This window comes from Protopterus annectens, chromosome 7.part0 (assembly GCF_019279795.1).
Source record: "Protopterus annectens isolate FY-2018-M chromosome 7.part0, PAN1.0, whole genome shotgun sequence".
NCBI lineage: Eukaryota > Metazoa > Chordata > Ceratodontiformes > Protopteridae > Protopterus > Protopterus annectens.
The window spans coordinates 761529457-761548987 of NC_056739.1; positions in this window are offsets into that span (position 1 = coordinate 761529457).

The window sequence follows — 19531 nt, forward strand, 5'->3', positions numbered from 1 at the left end:
ACTGTGCAGGTAGGGGCTGCACTCAGCCCTTCAAGAGTTGTACCCATGTACAGGACATGTGCAGTCCTACAGAACACCCAGGTGACATGCATGAAGGCTAGCTGGCTGTGTCAAGGGTATGTATGCAAAGGCACACTGTCTGCCACAATTGTCTCTCACACACTGTTGCATGTAAACAGAACTGGTAAACATGTACATATGCAGCTTTACCCTGGCTATGAAAAGGTCACTGTGTTCTCACTCCACCATACTCATCATTGCTACTGTCAGCAGGTCCACAGCCTGCAGACACACAGACACTTGGAACACAAACAGAATACAGTACATGACACTACAGACAGTCAGCAGTACTAAAAGCAATAATGCATCATGGCTAACAAGGTACATACACCTCAATGTGTGCCCATAACTATTGCCAGCAGACAGCACCTTACCCAGCATTACATTACTACACTGTATTATATTCACCCTGTGCATCATAACAATATGAGCATGTCCGTGCATCACTGGTATGGATAAAAGGGTTGTGGCACAAGTATCATCGCATGTACAGGGTGTGGTGTGGGATTGCCAGAGGCCTAGGCTGGGGCATATGGTTGACATCATGTACGTGTGCGTGTGTGTGTGTGTGTGTGTGTGTGTGTGTGTGTGTGTGTGTGTGTCTGGAGGAGTGGTGTTCAACTGTGCTGTGCAGAGGAGTTGTGCATGTCTGCTGGTGACGGTCTGTGATAGAGATGTGGATGCCTGACACAGGGCTATGTTGGAAAGCTGTGGACCATACATGGCAGGATGTACAGTTTGCTGTCTCCCGGATGTGGGAACTGGTTCTGCCAGGAGTCTCAATGGCACCACCAGGCCCAAGGACAGATGCAGTACAACTCCCTGATGGTGAGTGCTGTCTGCTAGATCTGCATCCCTGATGAGACTGGCCAGGATCACATGTCTATCACCTGCTCTGATGTGGTGTGGACAGCACCATCCCCTCAGTAGTGCTGGTGGTACTGGCACTACAGGACTGTGAATCTGCACAGGCATGTGGGCTCTCAGCTGATCATGTTGCTGACCTACATCCACCTGGCTGATGCCCTACTCCCACCACATGCTCAAGCACAGACATTGCATGGTCGAGCAGTGACAATATCTCACCCCACTGTCTATCCACGACATTGGCGAAATGACGTATGGCATCACAAATGCCATGGAGGTTGCCACGCCTGGCAGGAAGCGCTGCATTCATGAACTTGAGCATCTGTCTGATGTTGTAGTCAGTACGTGCCTGTGCCTCCATGACGGACCATAACATGCATCTGGTGACACCTGCTGTGGCACTTGCAACAGGGACTTGATGGGCAGCAGTCCTCTCCATCAAGCACCCCTGCCCATCTGCCTGTGTGTGACCTCGCCTTCCCTCTGGCTATGGCTAGTGTCTACACTCACACTTGCCATAGTCACCCCACTTGTCTGTTCCATGCCACCACCCTCCAGCTGTCCATTATCTGTGGCTGCTGGGGACTGGGTATGTGTAGGCATACTGACTGTGTGCGGCGACATTGTGGGTGAAGGTAGGATATCAACCAATGGCACAGATTCAGGCCCGACAACCCCACCTGTACCTCACCATGACCACCATCATCTTGAGAGTCTGCTAAGATACTGACATCAGGTTCTGAAGGGGAGAGACATGAACCCCCATGTTCACCTGTGAGGGGAAAACAACATATGTAAATTAATACCCTGCAGTATTATGTTTGCTGATATACGCACACACACACACACACACACACACACACACACACACACACACACACACACACACACACATACACACACACACACACTCACACTCCTTGTAAAGTCTGCCACAGCTTTGCCACCTATAGGCCCTTCAGGCCAGACTTTACCATAGTTCTGACTGCCACAGTCCATCTCTTTAACAGCTACTGTAAGGTACTCAACAAATGGTAACAAATTCTGCTGTGTGATGGGCTTATTAGCAGAATGGTAAGTGTGACCAAAACCAAGGCTAATGGAGTGAGCTATACGGTGTGACCAAGTGCATATGCAAGTGCTTTAAGAGTTGACTTACTGCTATACAGAACAGACATGATGGCGAGATTTAACATTATGTGATAATAACTAATGAAGGAACAGGAGAATACTCTATCACTGCAGTACCTACACAGTTCATGCTCACAGGGATTCATTTCAGACAACATTTCAGAACAGTCTGCAATACATACAGGAAATATGTAAAGTACTAGGTGCATAGGTTCATAAGATGATACCAGAATAATGGGCCGGTTGCCCTCATAAGCTTAGCCCAGAATTTTACCCATGTCCCTTCAAAGCCAGCACCTGTTTCATCTGCCCAACTGTGACACACATGAGATCCCAGGGGTGTCCTTTCCATTCCCCATGCAGTCGTCCAGCTTCTTTTTCAAGAGGGATATACATGTACTCTGCTAGACATGGGGAGGGAGTGTATTTTACAGACAGTGTATTGTGTGGGACACTAAACTATCTCTCAAGCAAGTACTATACATGTCACAACCAGGCGAGGGCCTTGCATGCATGTTGTGTGAGTGGGGTTTGTCTTACGCATATGCAGAAATGCCATCAAGGCTGGTTTGGAAATGTCCTTGTATACCAGACACAGATAACCTATGATCAGTCTGTATGAGACTGAGTACAAAGACAGGACTTTCAGCCTATCTGTATAGAATAGGTGTTGCAGACCCTAGATTTGCCTGGTCAAGAACCTCTGTGGTCTCTGTAACTGCTGCACTTACTTGGCAAGGTACATGCCAAATGAGCCATTGTACTCAGTAATGCATCTGATAAGGGTGGAGTACAGTGATGTTTGTGGTCTTCTGGTTCCTGGATGACATACCCATATTTGTGAGGTGGGCCATGTAGACAGCCTTCCGTACAATGGTACCCACATGGTGGGGAACTGTCAGGTTGCTACCAACCTTGGTGCACAAGTCACCTCACACCGGATTGCATGCTCAGTACATTGTTATTACTGTCATAATTAGTGTGGATGACATCTACCAGAACAGGGAAAATTATGCATCTCCTGGCATTTAATTTGAGGCAATGTTTCTTGCACCAGTCATTAATTTGGGTAATGGCCTCTTGGAAGATGCTCACATCAGTATAGGACTGTCAGACAGTGGCCAGCTTGCAATCATCTGTAAGCCCGATCAGCCACAGACCACTGGTTTTGTGTTGTACCTCAGAAACATATATCTCAAACAGTAGAGGCCCCCAGACCAGTCCTTGGGGTACACTGCTCTGTAAGAGTCTACTACTAGAGGTGGCTTCCACTACTTTGACCGAGTGGGTACCATCATTGAATCAGTTACTTACCCATCTGGTAACATACAGGTTGATACCTAGCTGTGTAGGCTTATGTGTGTATCATGTCCACTTGGGGATTATTGTGAGAGATTTGGGCTAAGTGAAGGTAGGCAGTGTGCACCATCCTCCCCTCATCCTTATGTTTGTTGACCATTTCTGAGAAGTTGACCAGGTTTTTAGGTTCATAGGTTCATACTAGGCTATCTACCCTGGGGCAATTATAAGCCTAGCCCGATTCTGTATGGTTTACGCCACCCCTTGATTTGAGTATACTGTGCCCTTTTTATGGTTTAGTTTACTGTGCCTCTGTCTAATAGTGACACGGGAGTAATCCCTGGGACAAACCTACGATCCCCATCCACTTATCGAGATTCTTCTTGAAGAGATTCAGTGAGGTGCTCTGCCTCACATGAACTGGAATTCTATTCCAGAGCGAAGGGAGCCTCTGGGTTATGAACCTGTCCCTCCAGCAAGTTCTATTTATTTCTGTGCTGAGGTTCAAGTCCCTCGAGCGTGTGGCTCTAAGGGATTTAGATTTACTGAGGTGGAGCATGTCCATTAATTCTGGATTTGACATAGCTTTGTATGTCAGGCATAGATCGCCTCGAAGTAGGCGGTATGCAACTGAGTAGAGCTGGAGTTTTTTTAACCGAGCAGCATATGGCATCTGTTTGAGACCCTTGATCCTCTTGGTGAGATACTTTTGGGGTCTTTCTAATTGCTGCAGGTGTCGGGTAAGGTACATCCCAAAGGGGCATTGTATTCTATGATGGGCCTGATGAGGGATGAATAAAGAGGCACGATTACCTCTCTTGATCTAGATGTGAAACCCTTCGTGATGAGGTGGGCTATGTAGAAGGTCTTTCTAACCACTTTGGCAATGTGGTTTTCAAAGGAGAGATTGCTATCAACTTGGGTCCCCAGGTCCCTAATAACTTTCTCTGTACTTAATGGGTTTCCACCTATGTGGTAATTTGTGGGCACATTGTTTTTTCCAAAGGGTATGACTATACATTTTTTGGCATTTAGCTTTAAACCATGGTGCTGGCACCAGTTATGTGTCTCTGTGAGACCTTTTTGAAGGATGTTTGTGTCAGCTGGAGAGTTGATTATGGCACCCAGTTTGCAGTCGTCTGTGAACTTGGTGAGCCATAGTCCTCTCACGTTTGCCTGTACCTCGGAAAAGTATATACTAAACAAGAGTGGTCCCAGGACAGAACCCTGTGGGATGCCACTTGTGACCAGTTTCAAGTCTGACATGGCTCCAGCAACTCTCACTCTGTGGGTTCTGTCTTTGAGACAGTTTGCGACCCATCTTGTGACATAGGGGTTTATATTTAAGATGGATAGCTTATCTATGATGCCCGAGTGGGGTATTGTGTCAAATGCCTTTGCAAGGTCCAGATAGGCTGTGTGGACTACCTTCCCTTCATCTATGGCTTTGGTGACTGTTTCAAAGAAGTCAACCAGGTTCAAAAGGCAGGATCTGTCCTTGACAAAGCCGAACTGGGTAGGATCTAGTGTCTGTAGGTCCCCAATGTCTTTGATTATGAGCTCCATGATGATCCTCTCCATAGCCTTGCAGACTAAGCTAGTCAGGCTTATGGGGCGATAGTTTCCAGGGTCCATAGAGGCTCCACCTTTGTGGAGTGGGACCACTGTTGCTGTCACGCCATTCTGTGGGCACATATCCTGTAGTGAGGCTGAGATTGTATAGCTGTTTTATTTGAGGGATTAGTTCCTCTTGTAGTTCATGTAGGACGCAACCTGGGACACCATCTGGTCCCATGGAAGCAGTGTTTTTTGCTTTGGAGAGGGCAGCCTTCTCCTGAGCATCTGAGATGTTTGGGAGGCAGCCCTCTGCTGGGATAGATACTTGCTCTTTGGGGGAGGGGTGGAGAAGTTTGCACTGAACCTGTCTGCCAGGATATTGGTGATGTCTGTGGGTTCAGTGTATTTTTGTCGTTTAGAATCAACTCAGAACAAGTCTGGGAGTTGCATCCCAGGTTTCTAACATAACTGAAAAAGCCTTATGATTGTCTTTGGTATCCTGTGCAATTTTCTCTCGAAGCTGGCCTTGGAGGATTTTATGAGGGATCGTAATTTTTTGCTAGTACTGATCAGAGATGCCTTCCCTATTAGGGATTTTGCTCTATCATGTAGTAGCTTCCTCCTTCTGTTGTACAGTTTATTTATGGCAGGGGTCCACCAGACTGGACGCCTGCCTTTGGATGATTGGGTCTTGGTTTTGTTTGGGATAGCATGATCCATGCATTCCTGGAGATGTCTGTAGAATGCATTTATATAGGATTCTGCAGTTTGGGCTGTAGTTTCCACTGGCCCTTGATCTCCATTTGATAATACCACACTGGCTCATGCCTAGGTTCATGTAGGATGCAGCCACGGATGATATCAGGCCTATGGAGACTTATGTGTGTTGCCCTTTCGAGAGCATTATGGACCTACTTCCTGATGATAAATGGAGGGGGCAGGTGCTGTTCATGTCTATGTGTACCAATGGGAGGACAGGGGGGTGATGTTTACACTTAACCTGTCTGAAGCAGGTTAGCTCTATCTATGGCATATGTGTATGTGGTGTTATTGACCATCACTACAGAGCAGATTTGGGTGTTGCCTCTGGGATTGCAGACATATGTGTGGAAGGCCTAGTGATTGGCCTTGGTGGATGTGTCCAATTTGCACTCAAAAATAGCCTTAGGGTAATTCACCTGTGACCTTATTTGCTTGTTCAGACCAAGGTGACATTGCTTCCAATTAGGCACCTGCTCCTTCTTAGCCCTGTCCAGCAATTATTTCCACCTATTATGGTATTTGTGTATTACTGCTGTCCACCATAGAGGTTTACCTTATCTTGAGGGAGATGATTTTGTCCTGTCAGGTATTGCTGAGTCCATATAGTTATGTAGGTGCTCACATATTGTGGTGTAGGCTTGAACACTACTGCTAGTTCCAACTGATGGGACAGTGGCTGTAAAGCTACTTCTACATGCTCTGAGGATATTTATAGTTAGTTTTGGAAAGTCATTTTTGTTTGACCCTGATTGGGGGGGGGGGGCAAGGGAGATGGTGACCTCAACAGTGATGGCTATGTGGTCAGATCTTACCAAGGAGGATGACACTGTAGGAGTGCTACAGTGGCTACTAATGTTGGTTAGGACTAGGTACATGATATTTCAACCTGTCATAGGAGTGTTGGCCAGCTGATCCACTGCATTGCCATTGACAAAGCCGAGGAATCTCTGTGCATTCATGTTCAGGTAGAATAGGTCATGCACACTATGAGTGGGTAGTTAAAGTCACCCAGGAGCAGGGTAGATGGTTGAATCTTGACAGATTCAAGCAAGTCCAGATAGGTGTAGTGGGTGTCCAGAGTCATGGTTGGAGGTCTGTAGCTAGCTATGATTTGAGTAGGTATTTGGTCAACAGTTAACTGCACTTGGGAGGTCTCCCATGCGTCATACTGTTTGGCCAACCTGGAGGTGTGTATGCATATGATAATGTTTAAAACTCCACCTCGTGTGGCTTTTCAGCCCTCCATTTGGGGTCTAAACATATGGTGGGATGAGTAACCTGGCAAGGTTAGTGTGCTCTCCATAGCTGCAGACCAGGTATCAGTGACTGCACAAATGTCAGCATCCTCCAGGACAAGGTACGCTTGCAATGACATGGTTTCATGCTAAGACTCCTAGCTCCTGTTAGAGCAAGACATCTGTACAAAGGCACACATCAATGGTGGGCAAAGGCCGGAAGATAGTGACACTTTATAAATATAGCTGTAACACACTTAGTTGCTAGCAAAGACAGTTTCACATTCACAGGAATACACCACAGGATATGACATCTGACATTCAGATGTATGCTATTATGTTATGACTTCAGTCTTTACTGGGTTACCAGTGATTTGCCAGGAAATACACAACTGTATGAGGCAGTGTCTACAAATATGAAGCAAACATGTGGTCAGTCTGCAACACTCTGGACAGTTGAAAGGTATGAGCTCAGTATATAACATACAGTTCAACACACAATTCTGTGCCAGTTGTTTACTATGCACATACCCTATATAAGTCTCTTACATTTGTAAGACAAGCATATGTATCATGGTAGCATTCACAGGTGACATGAATATTTACAACATCTCAGCTAGCTGGCCTAGCAGTGTCACAGTCAGTACTGGACAACAGACACTCCAGTAGTGGTCATACATGAGCTGACCTTTGCTGGGGTGGCTCAGGGGTCAGAGCTGTGATCTATGTTCATAAGTTCATAGGTTGGGTCTATATCATATTCTTCAAAGCCGACAATGTGGAATCTGAGACTGATTCAAAGAAGTCAATCAGGTTCAGGAGACAAGATCGGCCCTTCACAAACCCAAATTGCATGGGGTTGAATCTGACATTGTCGACACGAGAATATCGAATGCTCAGAATCTCGAGCGTGTAAACAGAAATCTTTGTAAGGGGAGATTTCCATTTACTGCGATGTAGTATGGTCTCGGAGTTGGTATATTTAACTAGCGGGGGGTGTGGGGGGTGCAAGGGGCTTGCCACCCTACTTAAACCCGTTAGGGTACATTTTTCTTTTTTTTCTTTTTTTTTGTCTTTTTATAAGGTCGACGTTTGAAGACATCAACCATATGGTGTTGACCATATATTGTTTGATGTTTTCAACTGTTGATCTTATAATATAGACCACATAGGTTCATAGGTTGGTACCAGGCTATCAGCCCTATGACCTATACAAGCCTAGTCATAACAATTCCCTTGCTATTTCTTCCCACAGTATTTACTTCCCTGGACCCCTGTCTGGTAGGGTGACTGACGTGATCCCTGAGGTGAATTTCCTATCTCCCATCCAATCATCAAGGTTCCTTTTGAAGAGGGCCAAAGAGGCGCTCTGCTTGACATGTATGGGCAGTCTATTCCAGAGTCTGGGGAGTCTCTGGGTCAGAAACCTATCCCTCCAGCATGTTTTGTTCATTGTGATGACAAAGTCTAGATCCCTGGAGCATGTGTTTCTGAGGGATTGGGATTTCTTTAAGTGTAGCATGTCAAACTCTGGGTTTGACATGGCCTTGTATTTTAAGCAGAAATCACCTCTGAGTAGACAGTATGCGACAGAGTATAGGTAGAGTTTTTTTAGATGGTCAGCATAGGGCATCTGCTTTATGCCTGTGATTCTTTTAGTGAGGTATTTCTTCGGCCTTTCCAGTTGTTGCAGATGTCTTGAGAGGTACATACCAAACAGGGCGTTGTATTCTATAATGTGTCTAATGAGAGATGAGTACAGTGGGACAATGACCTCCTTTTTTCTGGATGCCCTTAATGATGGTGTGTGCCACATAGAAGGATTTCATGATTGTTGTGGTGATGTGGTTATAGAAGTTGAGACCACTGTCCACCTGTGCCCCTATGTCTCTTATCACACTGTCAGTGTTTAGTGTACTGCCACCTATGTGGTAATTCACGGGTACATATTTTTTTCCCAAAGGGGATAACTATACATTTCTTGGCATTGAGCTTGAGCCCATGGCTCTGGCACCAAGCATCTGTTTCTGTAAGGCCCTTTTGTAGAATATCCACATGATTTGGGGATTCAGTAATGGCTCCCAGTTTGCAGTCATCTGTGAACTTTGTTAGCCAGAGTCCCTTAGTGTTGGCCTGTACTTCAGAGAAGTAGATGCCAAACAAGAGCCGTCCCAGGATTGAACCCTGAGGTACTCCACTTGTCACTTGTCTGGAGTTGGATTTGGAGTCGGCTACTTTTACAGTGTGGGTTCTGTCAGTAAGCCAGTTAGCGACCCATTGAGTAACATCAGGATTAATGCCCAGCTTAGTAAGTTTATCTATGATTCCAGAGTGGGGGATGGTGTCGAGGCCTTGGCTAGGTCCAGATAGGCTGTGTGGACCACCATACCCTTGTCCACGGCTCTGGAGACTGATTCAAAGAAGTCAATCAGGTTCAGGAGACAATATCGGCCCTTCACAAACCCAAATTGTATGGGGTCCAGAGTTTGAAGGTTGCCAATGTCTTTGTTTATAAGTTCCATGACAATACGTTCAATGGCCTTGCAGATCAGGCTCATCAGACTGATGGGGCAGTAGTTCCCAGGATCTAAGGTGGATCTCCCCTTGTGGAGTGAGATAACTCTAGCTGTGCACCACTCAGTGGGCATGAAGCCTGAGGTGAGGCTATGATTAAACATGTCACTTAGGTGAGGTCCCAGTTCATTTTGTAGTTCATGTAGTACATAGCCTGGTCCCATGGATGCTGTATTCTTAGCTTTGGAGAGTGCATTTTTTACCTGTGTGGCCATTATTACTGGAATTTGGCAATCTTTCAGTATTGAGATGGGCCCTTTAGGGGGTGAGAGGGGGGTGACGTTTTCATTGAATCGATCTGCCAGGATATTGGCAATATCCTTGGGATCAGTATATTTAATGCCATTCTGTTGTAGCTCAGAGCAGATCTGAGCATTGCCATTTAGATTCTTGACTTAGCTAAAGAATGCCTTGTGGTTGTTTTTGGAATCTTTGGCAATTTTATTTTCGTAACTAGCTTTGGAGGATTTTATGAGGGATCTCAGCTTCTTACTGATGCTGGTAAGGGAGTTTTTTGCATCCTAGGATTTTCCTCTTTTCTGCAACAGTTTCTTCCTTTTGTTGTAAAGTTTGTTTCTGGCAAGGGAACACCAGATTGGCTTCCTTTTTTGGAGGAGAGTATCTTGGTTCTATTGGGGATGGCATGATGTCACTGGAGACAGGGCCAGCAGGAATAGCCATTGGTGGCAGACAACAACATGTGAGTCCAGCAAGTCTTGTTGCGACCTAGTGTTTAACTTCCTATTTCACATAATTGCATCCCCCCTTCTGCATTCCATTACATCTTTAATTGATTGACATACCTGTTCTTGTGCTGAAGAGTTTACTCAGAATAACGCAAATGTTTAGGTTTGTGTAGTCACAGTCTATCTTTGTGTAGTTGGGTTCAGACCTGTTTTGCATAGACAGCAGCTTGCCTTGTGTAGGTAATGCTCATGAGCAAGAGATGTCCTGTGCACCAATTGGTGTCTCCCACTTGCTACTTGCATCCAGAGCAGCTGCATTGTCTTTCCATTAGCCAATGCCATAGCAACACAATGCTATAATTAGGTCCTTCATGTGGGCCTTGCCTCTTTTCCTTACCTGTGGGGAGGACATTATGGAGGTGTGGGGGCTACAGCTTCACAGCAGGTAGGTGGAAATACCTCTCAGAACAAGAAATGTGGAGACAGCCCAACAAAATGGGGGACAAAGTTCCAGCATCAGGTACAAATTGTAAGTAAGTATTGCTGCTATACACACAGAAGATTGCTAGATTGACAGGGTTTGTCTGGACATGAATTTTCTGAGTGACTTGATGTCTGACAGTGATATGTCTCTGACATACCTCTCAACTGTCCAGATGTCCGCAGAATGCCAAGAGCTTTGCCTCTTATGTTTGGTCTGTTCCTCAGACAATTTCTGTTTTTGAGAAATCAGTAGGATAATGTGAGGATTGAAGTCAGTAAATGTTGACATCCATTTATGTTTCAGACATCATATCCTTCTGGGATGATATATTACAACAAACCCTGCAACACCAGCAACTGTTTCAGTTTGTAACACCATTATGTGAAAGATGTCCCTATTTTCAGCCCTCTGTCCCCCAAGTATGTCAAGCTTTGTCCAGATGTCTTGCACTAAGAGGTTCAGAGGCATGTTATATCATGATTTAGTGACTTCACTCCTGATACCATCCCAGTGACTTACCAGACTCTCGTAAATGGTATGCAGCAGTGGTTATTAATATGGTCCCACACCCTGGACATTCTGTGGAAATCTGACAGCTGAGAGTTATGTATGTTTGGCCATTGTTAACAGACTGTCAAGACTGTGTAGCAGTGTAGTGTGTAAATGTTTGTTGGGCTGAGTAGGGAGAGTGATGGATGTGAGTGTCCTAGATCCTTTTCTATCTGACTGTACATGCTGCTACAGTTGCTGGTGATCTGTTAGGTGTATATGTTCATATGTTCATAGGTGGGTACTAGGCTATCTGCCCAAAGGCATTTATAAACCTAGCCAGAATGTGTTGGCTTTCACCACCCCCTTAAATTAGTTCCCTGTGCCTCTGTCCAGCAGAGCCACTGAAGTGATCACCGAGGTGTCCTGTAACACTTCAGGAAACCCACTTGTCCTAACGCCGAAACCCTTAAACCCAGTGAAAATCACTCCTTTAGCTTCCAAAAAGTTCTGACTTCACTCATTAGAGCCCTAATTAAAAAACACAGACCAACCACCCTTTCAGCTGACCTCCTCCCAGCAGACTACCTGCAAAAAGCTGGTGATGTCATAGCATAACCTGTCACTAATTTGATAAACAGAGCCATAACTGAATCCTCTATCCCCTCTAGCTGGAAAATATCCCATGTCATACCCCCCCATAAAGGTGGCAGTGCCATTGAACTGTCAAACTATAGACCAATAGCTATCCTTTCCCCTCTGGCTAAAATTATGGAAAAGTGCATCCATAAACAACTCTTACACTACCTTATTCAAAATAATCTTCTGGCCAACTCCCAGAATGGATTTAGACCACAGCACAGTACTGCCTCAGCCTTCCTCTCCTTTTCTAATGTCATAATTCCAACCATAACAACAACAAACTATCTTCTGCCCTGTTTCTCAATCTTTCCAAGGCCTTTGACAATGTTAACCACCAGCTACTCTTACTTACCCTAAATAAATATCCCTAAACAACCATTCTATACAATGGTTTCAATCTTATCTTAGTGGACGACAGCAGGCTGTCCTTTGGCAGGACAAACTCTCCATTCTTCTCCCCTTACCCTTGGTATCCCTCAAGAATCCATATTAGGTCCCCTTCTTTTCTCCCTCTTTATCAATGACCTCCACACTGTAATGACAGATGCAACCTGAATACAATATGCCAATGACTCCACCCTGATCTGCTCAGACTCTACCCCTACAGATCTCCTTAGTGTAACCCAGAAAACCTTTAACACAGTGGAAAACTGAATCTCTAATCAACAGCTGATATTAAACCCTAATAAAGCAAAGCTATTGCTCTTCTCCCCTACTCACAAATCCTCTCAACCTTCGTTTACTATAACATCTAATAATGGGACCATAGTCTCACCAGATATGTATACCAAACTCCTGGGTGTTATAATAGACAACAACCTCAAATATGATATGCATGTAAACTAAACTATTAAAACCGTTAATAAAAAACTTGGCTCCCTATACAAAACCCCCTTTAGCTAGGACTGCCATTGCCCTACCCATCTGCTTTCAACTTTACTCAATGCCTCACCAATACTCAGTAACTTGAACAAAACTGATCTCAGCAAACTCTCTAGCTGTTACAATCAAATTGCTAGGTTTGCCACAGGAACTCCCTACAGGCCATACCATTGTCATAACCTACACCTTTTAGGTTGGATAGAACTCCCCAGGCTAGTTCAATTTAATTAACTTACTGTAGCATTCAAGGTTATTAGCCATCCAGAAAAAATGCCTTCCCTTAAAAACATTATCCAACCGTACAAAAATGCTCAGCCTCTTTGTTCCACTACAAAACTTTTGATTCAATCTGTTAAAGCTAACAACCTATCTGGAGAATCTTTGTTTGCAAATTCAGAATGCAAAACTTGGAATTTGCTCCCATCTGACCTTACTCTGAACCCCTCCTTTAATCAGTTAAAAAAAATCTAACCAAGTATTTTAAAACTCACTGGTTATGTCCTTGCTCTAACCCTGACTAAAGTCTCATCTACTTCCATATCCCTGCAATTTCTTATTCATAGCAACTAACCTCTTACACTAAAAAGTTTGAAAATAGAAACTGTAATATCTTTGCAGATACTCTGTATATAAGCTGCGCCTATAGGTTTGATAAGAGAAACTGTAACATAGTTGTATATATTTCTGTATATAGACTGTAGTCTTCATAAGCTTGAAATGTGAGACTGTAACTTGTATGTTAATATACTTTGTTTGTGCATATACTGTAACTTGCTTATCTTTATCTGGTGTAAGTTTGGAGCTTTTCTCCCCAGGCCTCCGCTGAAAAAGGACATGTATCCAGTGGGTTCAAGACTTGGTAATGATGACTTTTTTTCATTAATGTTAAATGACCATAATGCATGATATGTTTGTAACATCACTACAAATACTCACAGCTCAGATGGTGTAGTGGTATGTTGCTGTGATTGTAGGGAATAGCATCCTGTGTTCAAGACCTGGCATGGCTGGCTATTTTGTTGCTTGGCAGAACAAGGGTTGATAGAGACAGAGTGAGTAAAGCACTTTTAAGCAGTTGTAAGTTGGTTTACATGGTTTTGCATGAAGCTAAGTGATGCTAAGTGATGGCTAATTCCTCTTAGCTTCGCTTAGCATCACTTACTCCCACTTACACCCACGCTAATTTTAATTAAAGAAAAGATAAAAAGGATGATAGGAAAGTGGTGAAATGGGGCAGCAGGGGGTAAAACATTAGGAAAACCAGCTAGTGATGTGCAGGTCAGGTGTAGGAAAGGACCATTGCTCTACATTTCTACTGCAGCAACAACTGTGACTGATGTGGAAAATTTGGAATTTACAGCCTTACACACCACAGGGAGGGGTGTTGGAAACATGCATTTGTAGAGTCATTTCAGTGTTGATTGATTTATGTCACTGGACATGGGGGCGAAATGTAGAGTTATGTATGGGACAATGTTTTTTTTTTGTGGGACAGATGCCCCTTTTTTATTAAGGTGAGAGTGGGATGTTGGGGAAAGGTTGTAGGTATATTTGGGGAGGTAGGTTGGGTAGGATAGGTTGCATTTGCAGACAGACAAGACACACAAGACAGCAGACAGGAGTGGTATATGACATGTGAGGGGGTGAACATCTTGGACTGGGAGGGTGGCTGTGAATCAGAGGCCCATGAGCCCCCAAATGTGAGGCTAAGGTCCCCACCCATGAGCAGTCATCACTGCACCTTCATGGCCCTGAAGTTTGCTGTGCTGGGGGCTGAACAACAGAGACAACCTGCCCCTCCAGGTGCACCAGGTGGCTCTCCATCTGGCACAGCTGTCCATCTAACTTGGAGTGTATGACACTGCTCACCATACCCTGGAACTTGTTCTGGGTGACAGGCTCCTCTCTGTGCCTGCACCCGGGGGGGCAAGCCCCATCCCCTGAGGCGGTTCCATCCGAAGGTGGTGCAGGACCAGTAAATGAGGAAGTTCCAGGTTGAGTCCCAGAAGTGCTGGGGCCCAGTATCATGGCCAGATGAGGTGGGACAGGGGGATCCGCCGGGATCTGCCTTCCCAAATGTGCTATGGTGTTGAGATTATCCAAGATATATTGGTTAGTCATGAACAAAACATTTCAAAATTAGTTATAACAGCATGCATGGCTGTTCCAATTAACCCAAACCAACATATATAAAACAGTTGCATAGCAAACAGAACACATGCATAAACAGAACAACAGTAAACATTTGAATTGCAAGTTACATTGACGACAACAGGCCACCAATAATAGTATTTGAACAAGGTATATTAATATGCAACCAGTTAAATATATGAACAATAATAGAGCACATGTCCCAACAACAGGTTTTGAGAACAACATACCTGTAGTATATGAATAATAATTATTGATGCAGATGAGGGATGGGGGTGAGAACAAAGTCCATTAACAACTGTACAGGCTTCTATTTTTCATAACAGTACTGCTCAATACTGTACATGTCTACCCTCACTTTACATCTACCTATTCCCCATAGCTTCTGTAGCACACACATATACCCTTTAGACTGTCAAACTGTAATGGTATAGGGGCAGACTGGGAGAAGAATGGCTACATTACTGGAGGGTCTTGTACATGTCAGGGTTACATACTTGACAGAGAAGGGGTACCCTGCACTGATGTTGTGTGAGCCTGCTACTGGCATACTTCCCTGGATTCCTATCTGTATTCAAGGTTAATGGCAGCAGTGACCACTAGCCATGACAGCGTGACACTTGAGGGACATGTATTGGGTTGAGTGCATGTTGTATGTACCTATCCTCCTGTCATTTGCAGGCATATGGGTTTGGACAGTGGAACAGTTGTACATGGTGTATTAGTATACCTTTCATACAGCTACTACACACATTTCTTTACTGTAAGACCTGACAAGAAAATATCTGTTAACACATTCTGATTGTTTCTACAAATATTCAGGATTTTTTTAGTGTATATATGCACATCTCAGTACCACTCCCTGGATTTAAACCATGTTGGGTGTGATAAAATGAACAACAGGGCTATTTTCATCACACTGAGCTACTGGGAAACTGATTTCTGTGTAATACTCTCTGGGTTAGTCAGTCTGACCTTGTAATCCTGACATTCATGCATTAATCCTTTGAAATAATACAATCTGGAAAGCAAAGGTTAACACAAGAATGCAATGCTGCATGAAACACACTATAATACTGTAGACATTACTATTCAGGGTTCAGAACTTAGTGCATACAATATTTTATAATTCCTTTATATCTTGTTTTACAGTTCCACGTTCTACTGTTTTGCATACTAGCCTGTTCTCAGAACAGCCTCAGTTACTTCATGCTGTCAATGCCATATATACTATGAAGAACCTGTACATATTCTATTTCTACAACAACATACCAGAGTAAATACAACAGTTTGTGGTATACATCTGTATTACAGTGAAATTACACTTTTATTAATGGATATCCTGTGTATCAATATTAGTGTGACAAATGTCATTTATTCATTAGATACAGTACACACTATACCTACTGACAGTAAGCAATGTACTCTTTCTACTTTATGCCACTATATACTGCAAGATAGATCTGTACTCACCAGTCTGTTGGTGCACCCATGTCAGTCTGTCTACATGAGCCTCTATGTTACTAGCCCTCTCCACTGCAGCTCTAGGGGTGAGAAAGAAACATTATGCATACCTGTCTATCACATACTCAGTCTAGAATCTGGTACACTTATATCCGTGATGCTTACAAACTGCTGGAGAATGGTTGTTCCAAGCATCTTGGCTCCATTGCATCAAGAGCACCCCCTTCCTGCACTTTAGGTTTGCAGAGTGATGGTGTACCTGATCACCAGTTCGGGTGATACCAGTGATACTGGTGAGGTCACGTGCCAGATGGTCCCAGGCCTCTGCTTTATACTGTGAGCCCTGGTACTGGCCCTGCAGCAGTCTGTCATCATGGTTTGATTCGAGGAGCCCAGCCATGACCCGGCACTCCAAAATGCCCCAGGGCTGAACACGAAAGCACAAGCCCTCAATGATGCCCAAATGGGGCATTCTGTAAAAGGCCTTGGCCAAGTCAAGGTAAGCTGTGTGTACTGACTTTCCCTCATCCAGGGCCTTGGTGACAGTCTCAAAGAAGTCAACCAGGTTCAATAGGCAAGCTCTGCTACTGACGATTTTGAATTGGGTGGGGTCAAATGCTTGGAGATTGCCTATGTCCTTGTTTATGAGATTTATAATATGCTCCATGGCTTTACAGATCAGACTTGTCAAGCTAATGGGGTGATAGTTTCCCGGGTCAGTAGTGGCACCACCTTTGTGCAAGGGGATGACAATGGCAGTTCTCTACTCTGCTAGAATGAAGCCTGTAGATAACAAAATAAGAAAAAATTCCAGATGTGCCTATAGCTGAGCTACAGTTTAACAAGGTGAGTGCATCTGCCCATAGATGAGCAGTGGTTTAACAGGTGCAAAATGAGTGCCCATAGGTGAGCAGTGGTTTAACACGCTGAAACTGTGTGCCCCTAGCTGAGCTGAGCGCAAGATGCGTGCTGACAGCCAAATGAAGCATAAACCAGCGTACCCCATTTGCACGGAGCTGCACGCTGCGCCACCAAGCTAACCGATGGGCAATGTTGAGCAAGCTGTAACAAAACTGCCTTTACACAGACACACCCCCTAGCCTGTCTAGACAGTCATAAAATATAAAAAGCAGTGGCCAGGTTCAAACCCAGGATACCATGCACCATAGTCAAGGTACTGAACCACTAAGCCATGACAGCTGTATTTAGCAATGCAGTAATAGCAAATATATAGGAATGAATAGAAAGTGGAGCATGACAAAGCAGGTTTTGTGAAGTTGATACAATTCCAAAATGGCCAACCACAGATAAGTGCGGGAAAAACGGCATATATAAGCCCCATAGGTGGGAATACACAGCATAAACGATTGTAGAACTAACTTGCAACCAGAATGTCAGGAGTAGGTGAGGGTAGTTGCTTTCGAGCACAGAGGTGGGGCATTGAGGAGTCCAGATATATGGTCTGGCTCCTAGTCCACAATCATGAGGCCCAACTCATGCAGGGCCAGGTCCTGTGGGGAGCATATAGGGCTGAGGCGTGGGACCGGTTGGCTCATGATCTCACCAGTGCCACAGGGATTCCAAGGACTGATGAGCAGGTCCATCACCACCATGCGGACCTGAAGAGATGTAAGCAGGACCAATTGAACCTTTGGATCCAGGAGGCCCGGCAAATGCCCAACGCCCCACTACTAAGTTACATTTAATTATGTATGTAAGAAATTAAACTAGCTGATATTATGGAGATGTGTATTCCAATATTACTTCATTTATATTACAGCTGCAGGTGTCCGTTCTGCGAACCGCAGAGCCTATGGCGATAGGCTGGTGCGGTTGCGCTACCAGACAGGTCAGTAATCCTCTCCCAGTAACTGCAAAGAAATATAAAAGTATGACAGTTAGCAAAAGAGTGCAGTGTAGTCACTAAGTAATAAAATGTGCAAGTAACAGTGTAAGAGTGTTTGCAAGTATTGCTTGATTACAAAAGTGTGTTGCAGTCTGTAATCCAAACAGAAAAATGAAAATGTCTGAAATAAAGTCTGAAATAAAGATGCTCCACCTGTAATATAATAGTACACAACCTGCAGCAGGCTGAAAAGTACAGCTGCAGAAGATGAGCAAATCACATGTGTGAAATATATCCCTGTTGAAATACTGAAACATGACAGAAGTGAGACTGCTGGAAAGGATTGTAATAACTACAGGTAAAATATGTCAAATAAACCTAGAAGTAAGTACCATCCTGAATAGTAAAATGAAAACAAGTGAGAGAGTGTGAGAAAGAGTTATGAATCCACCAATAAAGTAGTAATAACCCCTGAATAAAGTATACTGCAGTCAGTACAGAATGAAATGAATGTGACAAGCAGAACCAACCTGCAAAATGTGTTCAAAGTGTTGCTGCAGCTGGAATGTGTATCCCAAAATCTGGATATGTTGCTCTCAGTCTGCAATATGCAGGTAGTATGATTGTCTGAAATACCAAACATCCGCAGTTGTCTATAGCTATATAAAGCAAATGTAGCAGGATGATGTAGCTGAACAAAGCCAGATATGAACATGTATGAATAACAATAAAATGTATATTGATGTAGCAGTAACAGTCCTATCACCAAATTGAAGTAGTTATCATATAGGAAACTGTAGTTAGAACAGTAGTGTGTATATATCTGCAGCTATTAGAAATGTACAGCATATGTATTGGTATTCGAAGGTGTTAATAATATTTTCTCCACCCCACCCTATAACCACATATAATCCATTCCATGTGAAATTGGTATGTGCAATCACAATTAACACCCCTGGACATTTGTCCTGTTGGGTTATAAATATTTGCATGTACGTTGATGCATCTGCCCTGTTCATACATCCAAACCTGATGGCCTGTTGCCATCAATCAGCCCTGCATGTTGTTGGACTGTGTATTGCTGTTCAAATTATGCATGTGTTATGCTCGCTGTTCAATGGTGTGAATATCTGGGTGTTTGGTTAATGGGAATACTAATGCATGCTGTTACAACTAATTGTGAATGGTATTGTATGTTACTAACCCAAACTGTCATGACATAATGCAAAACATAGGACAACAGGGAAGGCGTGTTCCAGCGGACCCACCTCTCCCACCTCAGCTGGCGAGTGCACCTGGCACTAGTGCCCAGTCTGGACCCTCCTCCGGTGGCCCTGTGCTACCTGTGGGTGGAAGCGCTGCAGGGGATGGGGCCCGTCCCACCTCTGCAAGTGTTGCCAGA